Source organism: Gekko japonicus, unplaced genomic scaffold, assembly GCF_001447785.1.
Source record: "Gekko japonicus isolate JY-2015 unplaced genomic scaffold, Gekko_japonicus_V1.1 scaffold530, whole genome shotgun sequence".
Classification (NCBI taxonomy): domain Eukaryota; kingdom Metazoa; phylum Chordata; class Lepidosauria; order Squamata; family Gekkonidae; genus Gekko; species Gekko japonicus.
Window position 1 is genome coordinate 929,967 of NW_015163103.1, and position 6,594 is coordinate 936,560.

Sequence of the window (6,594 nt, forward strand, 5' to 3'; positions counted from 1 at the left end):
CTCTTAATTTATTGGGACACTTCTTATTAAACATGCTTAAGATTGCAACCTGGAGTAGCCTCTCTTTACAGCAGGTGAGGAGAGGTGAATGAAAATTAGGGAAATGGGAAAACAAGCAGGAATAAATACAGCTGCCTCATCTACAGTGGGAATATTTAAAGGTAAAACTGCTAAACCAACAACCCTACTTCAGTGCAGAACTTTATCCAGTCTTCTTCAAATATTCTGATAACCTTGATAAGTGCCTCTACTTGATCACAGGCTGTATTAGTTTTTCTTGTCTGCATTGTGTCTCTCTCTCTCACAGACACAGTTCTCCTGTAAGGTCTGTATGTGGAGGGGAGGGGGGTATCAGATCTCCCATGTCTCTTCGCATTTGTGCCTGCCTTTTATTGGGAGGAAAGCACTTGTCTCAAACATCCTTCCCCTTCTGCAGCATAACTATATGGCAAGCCTGCCAGAAGGAGGGAATGCCAAGCAGGTGAGCTACCAGGGAGCCTCTGCCTTTATTCCCACTCCTAAATGAGGCTGCTAGACAGCTTTACCCCTAGTTACAAGAATTACAAAGTTCATACAAACAGGACCTATGCTTATATAGAATCAGACAGCCCTCACAATACCTGAGTGCAGTGATTAGTGGAATTGGAAATGCTACGCACAGAAATGTTGAACAAGATTATCCTGTTCGGCAGGAACACTGGAAAACCGTGTTGGTTGGAAAACATCCCTGTCACTTTGTCTATCTGCTGAATCACTCACTGAGAACTAGGACATAGAGCTAAACCAGATGTTACACGTAATCTTCCCTCAACTTTTTTTTTTTTACAGAAAGCAAAATTTAGATAGAGGAATGCAGAGACCACTTAGCCTTCCCCCATGCTGCTGTTTTTCTGCTCAAAATAAGTCCTGCCTGCTTTTCCACATTTGGGGAGGGGAGTTATATACTCCTAGATGGGTCCTTAATCTGCAGGCCAAGCTAAGACATTTGAGAACAGGGAACTTGGTGTGACAAAGCAGAGAAATTGAAACAAGTTTTAAAATGAAACAAATATAGAATATGACTTTCTCAAGCAGGGGAAAATTGAGAGATCTTAAATCAATACACAAAAATTGTTAAATCCTAGTCCAAATGGAAATTGAATTTTGTATAAATTGCAGCAGAATTTAGATTTAACCCAAAGTCTAGTTACCATTTAACTGTGACCGTTTTAAGAATGGTAACAAGAAGTATTATTGCTTGAATTTAGCAGTGCAGTCCCAACCAAAGTTATGCCTTTCCTAGTCCATCAGTCTTTAATGCTTAGATGTTTGAAATCCCTTGGGCCTAATCAGTGTCACCCTCCTTCCCATCTGTTCATCAGTTTTGCTTGTGTGTTGACTTATATTTCAATGACAGACTCAAAGCATCTTTTGCTCATGCAAACACTCCCATAACCTAGTACTATACACAGAGCAGTTTGTTCCAGGCTATAATCTTAGGAACTGCAACTTTCATTAGCAACTGTCATTAACTAATACCTAATAGTGCAATCGTAAAAACATTTCCCTGGGAGTATGCCCCTTTGAGTAGACCTATCTAGTACTGCACTGTTAATCTCTAACAATCCCTGTGCTTAAAAAATTGGACTTCTGTTGTGTTAATGAAAGCTAAAATTCCTAAAATGTTTGTGATATTACAGAAACACACCATTACCTTGACAAACTTTTATGATGGCAATGCTGCCCAACTAATTCCTGATATATTGTTCCAGACTATGATGTTGCATACCTCTGAAGTACTGACTAGGATGAACTGCCAAAAAAAGCTCTATGTATAATATTAGTTTATGGGAGTGCTGAAGCCGCTTTGACTCTGTCCTTAAAATGTAAATCACCACACAAGCGAGACTGACTAATAGATGGGAAGGAGGGTGACACTGATCAACCTGAAGGGATTTCAAACATCTAAACAGAAAAGTCTTCCATTTTCTTCCTATGAAATTGTTTACCAGTGGGGTCTCTCTGGCCAAATCTTTACACTGTTCTTAATTCATATTTCTCCTTCTGATTAGTATCACCAATGTTTTCCCCACCCCAAGCAGGGCTCCTATCTTTCCAACAGCTACTCATCTAGCAGAAATTTAGCAGAAGAGGTTTCCCCCCCATCATGGTGCTTCTCTGGTGGTACAAGTTTCACCAATTATATTTCTGCCTGTCAGCAGGCTGTTATGGGCACAGAAACCTTGTCAAAAAGGGAGGGGGGAGCTGTTGACCAGGCAGCCAAGGTGTCACGGCTCAGGTGGGGTGTCACCTGATGCTGCCACCACTCTGGTTCCAGGCTCCTCTGAGAAGGCTCAGAGCACCCTCCCAGGCCTTTAGACCTCCCTTTTAGCCGAAATGAGTGTGAGGACCAGGCAGAGTGAACAATGAAAATAGTTTATTTTATAGGAGGTCAAACAGACAAGGTGCAGAATAATAACAGTAAGTGGGTGAAAAGAAATCAAATACCCTAACGCATCTAAATATATACTGTCCCTAGCTCACTATCTCAAGTGGCCTTAGACTGCTCACCCTTCCCTCAGGATGAGGGTTTCTTCCCCACAGCAGCCTCCCTTCTGGCCCTGTTCCCTGGGATGAAAAACAGCTTTTTCTCTTGCACCAGTTCTTTTATTCCCCAGCCCTCTTCTTCCCTATTGGTCAAAATCAGTGCCAAAACTTCCCAAGGCCTTCTGGGGTTTGTAGGCCTAGCCCCCCCCTACTGCTAGCCAGGCTGCCTGGGCCTAGTAGGCCTCTGGTGGCACAGCCCAGATCATGATACAAGGTATGAGGAAGAATATGAGGACAATTTGTTATGTTCAAAGGTATGCATATTTTGTTGAGTTTCCAGAGTAGAAATGGCCTGTGGATAATATCCAGAGACACCCAGGGTCTCAGACTTGCACCCAGGGAGTTTACCTGCAGTAAGAGCACAGCAGCAGCTTCCTCCAGCTCAGGAGAGCCCGACAGGGATGAGCTATCCTTGTGAGGTAGAGGTCAGCTAAGGGTTAGGCCAGATGCAGAGAATAATGGTGGGAAAGGCTAAAAATAAGGAACAAGAGAAGTAGAAAGAAATAGGTTTTGGCTCAACAGGATTAGATGGGGGAAAACAAGCTTGGATTGGGGAGGGGGATAGAAGGATAGCCTGTAAAGCTAGCCAGGGAGGTGCTCAGCTGACAAGAGGCTAAAGACATCTGCAAGCAGAAAGCAGATTGTGGGAGACTCCTGCTTTGCTGAAGCTGGAGGGAGTGCAAATGGAATGAAGCCAGAGAAATTGGTCATGGACCACCAGGAGGGCAGCCAGAGATGGACACTTGCAGTTTGCACAGGGCCTAGCTAGAGATTCTGCTAGTGATTAGGCCTAAAATGTATGCTGTAATATGAACTGACAAATGTTCCTGAGCATGCACAGACTGTATTTCCTTCAACTATGACCAGTTCCTATAGATCAGGAATTAAGGAATAAGACATATCCAACTGAAGTATGGTTTCAATTCAATTTATTACGGGTCTATATGACCAAAGTCTTGACCAAAAGAGAATGCAAAAGGGGTAAAATAGGAAGTATGGTTTCTATACAGGCTTAATCCCCAGCATTTTTCTTTATTTAAAAATCAACTATTAATTCCTAGGAGCTGACAGATTACCAGCGCTATCCTAAACAGAGTTATATCATTAAGCCCATTGACCAGTGGACTTAGAGGTATAAGTCTCCTTAAGGATGGATCTGTAACACAGCAGTCCTAAACGATACAACAAAGTTTCGGTCCAGTGGTACCTTTAAGACCAACACATTTTATTCAAGGTATAAGCTTTTGTGTACAAGCACACTTCTTCAGATACAGTGATTGATCTTAAAGGTGCCACTGGACTCAAACTTTGTTCTACTGCTTCAGACCAACACGGCTACCCATCTAGTCCTAAACAGGTTACTCATAATCCTGCTTGGATATATTCAGGGGTTGTTACTCCCAAGAAAGTTCTTAGGATGGCACTGTAAAGCTCCAAAAATTCAGGGTTGTCAATTTCCCCCCGCAGTAGAAATAGATGATTTATCCACAATTAAGTTCATATTGCTGGGGGGTGGGAGTAGCATTCTTTAGCAGTTGTTTCAATCATTAAAATTCAGAGAACCCCAAAGATCCTGTGAAAGAAACCTTTAAATGAACTGGTGCTATGTGCCTCCTCCTGTTTCATAGCTTCTCCATACCTGGATGGCATATGAGAGCCACATGACTGGCAGACCCAAATATATATATGCGTGTGTGTATTGATGATATCTGCATTAAAAAGAAGGAAAACAAAGATTTCTTCTACTTTTTCAGCAGAAAGGGGAGTAATTATACAGTGTATTTATAGTGCTATATAATGCTGCTGAGTGTCTGCCAGCGCAACAAACTCCTCAAAAGCCTTGCTTAATACAAGTCAAACTGGCTATTCTGGAAGAGCCGCCTGACCTGTCCTACTTCTGGAGTTTCCTGCCTCAGGCCCCCTAGGTAAATATGGAGGTCAGCAGACTACAAAAATGGGAACAGGACAGCAATACTCAAGAAAGAAAGAAAGAAAGAAAGAAAGAAAGAAAGAAAGAAAGAAAGAAAGAAAGAAAGAAAGAAAGAAAGAAAGAAAGAAAGAAAGAAAGAAAGAAAGAAAGAGAAAGATGTGGCCACAGCAGAGAGAATCCTCACTGTCAAACTGGAATGAAGACTGAAAAGGAGCAACAACAAGGATACTAGCAATGGCCAGGGTTCAAACTGAAGCCAGCTGGTTGGGAGGACAAGGGCATTTCAGAGGAAAGAAACAGTGCCTTCCTAAGCAGAGTTACACCCATCTAAGCCCACTGACTTCAATTGACTTAGAAGCGGGTAACTCACAGAGGCAGGCAATGGTAAACTACCACTGAACATCTCTGGCCTTGAAAACCAATGGGGTGGCCGTAGGTTGGCTGGGACCTGACAGTACTTTCCACCACCACCACCACCAGCTCCGCTTAGGAGGCCAGTGAAAGTCATGGCTTCTGCTGTTGGCTTAATGTAAATCTGGTGACAAGATGGCTCTACAGGAACTGTTAAGCTACTGGTAGCTGGAAAAGGAGGCCATAGAAGAGAAGAAAGTGTATGCAATGCCTGGTGGATCCCTACATCACAAATAGCTTTTTTGATTAATATATGGTTGGTATCCCAATCTGGAGGGACAATAAAATTATTTCATGCTTCACTGTCACTGGGCTGGTTTGTCTTGCATGAGAGGTGCTCCTCTTCAGCGAAACATACGGCAGTGAGTGGAAGTGACTGGCCACACCCATCTCTGTGGTCACTTCAAATGTGTTGAAAGGCAACTGCTGTTAGGCATTGCAAACTTGAGCCAAAGAAAAAGTTCAAACCCATTTTATGATTCATCAAAATACCTGCAAACAATGACCATTGTTATCAGAGACCACAAGGGGGCAGGCTTCCACATATATTGAAGATGGCCTAGTACAGGGGTGGCCAAACTGGCTCAGGAGCCACATGTGGCTCTTTCACACATATTGTGCGGCTCCTGGCAGGGTAGCTGAGGAAGCAAAGGGGAGGCATACTTTTTCTCCCTTCTTCCCTCCCTCCCATCTATTTGCTTTGTTTTCCACTCTCTCTCTTTCACCCTTCCACCCTCCCTCCTCCTTCTCTTTGCTTTCTTTGTTTCTCTCCCTCTCTCTTTCCACCTCTTTCATTCTTTCCACCTTTATATCTTTTTCTCTCTCTCTTAGACAAATATAATTAGCAAACAAATAAATATAATTGGACAAATAAATATCATTATAAATATCTGTTTTTACCCCTTTTGTTTTTATTTTGGCAGTCTCATTTCATGTTAATAAAAAGCAAATTTGCATATTTTAAAAATAAAAATGTGTGTGTGATATTTGTTCATGTCTTGCGGCTCTCAAACATCTGACTTTTATTTTATGTGGCTCTTACGCTGAACAAGTTTGGCCACCCCTGGCCTAGTACTATGTGGGCCATGATCCCATGGGGTGCAAGACTGGAGAACGATCAAGTCAAATGCATGTACATGAAACTGAATGGTGCCACTGAATCCTTATCAGGGTTTTGACCTGTCAATGAACTAAATTGTAGCTTGCTGAGTTTCCTGTTTCTGTTCCATCCCTAATGTATTTGAATGCATACAGACATACAGGAACAAATACATGTTTTATTTTAGTGGGGTAAGCTTTGTTTGTCACCACTTCAGGTCCTCTACCAGCACATTGTCAAAGGCCCCCGGTATGCTAATCTGTTTAACCATTTATTCAGCACCCTTTTTCTATTTATTCAACACGCCAGTCTGTTTGGGGTTTTAAAATACTTTTCAGATTTTGAGTGGGTGGGGAAATGGCTCTGTGATTGTCACAAGGGACAGCCAATCAGCATTTGACACAACCAGATGGAGGCAGCTATGTAATCAGGGCCAGTTAGTAGAACTGGTTTCTCCCAAACCGGATTCACTATAGAAGTTAGAATGTCTGTCTAAGAAGTTGCGTATGCAGAACCGTAGCAGGCTCATCTCTAATAGTATACACATCTATTCTGGATTGTTGGCTTA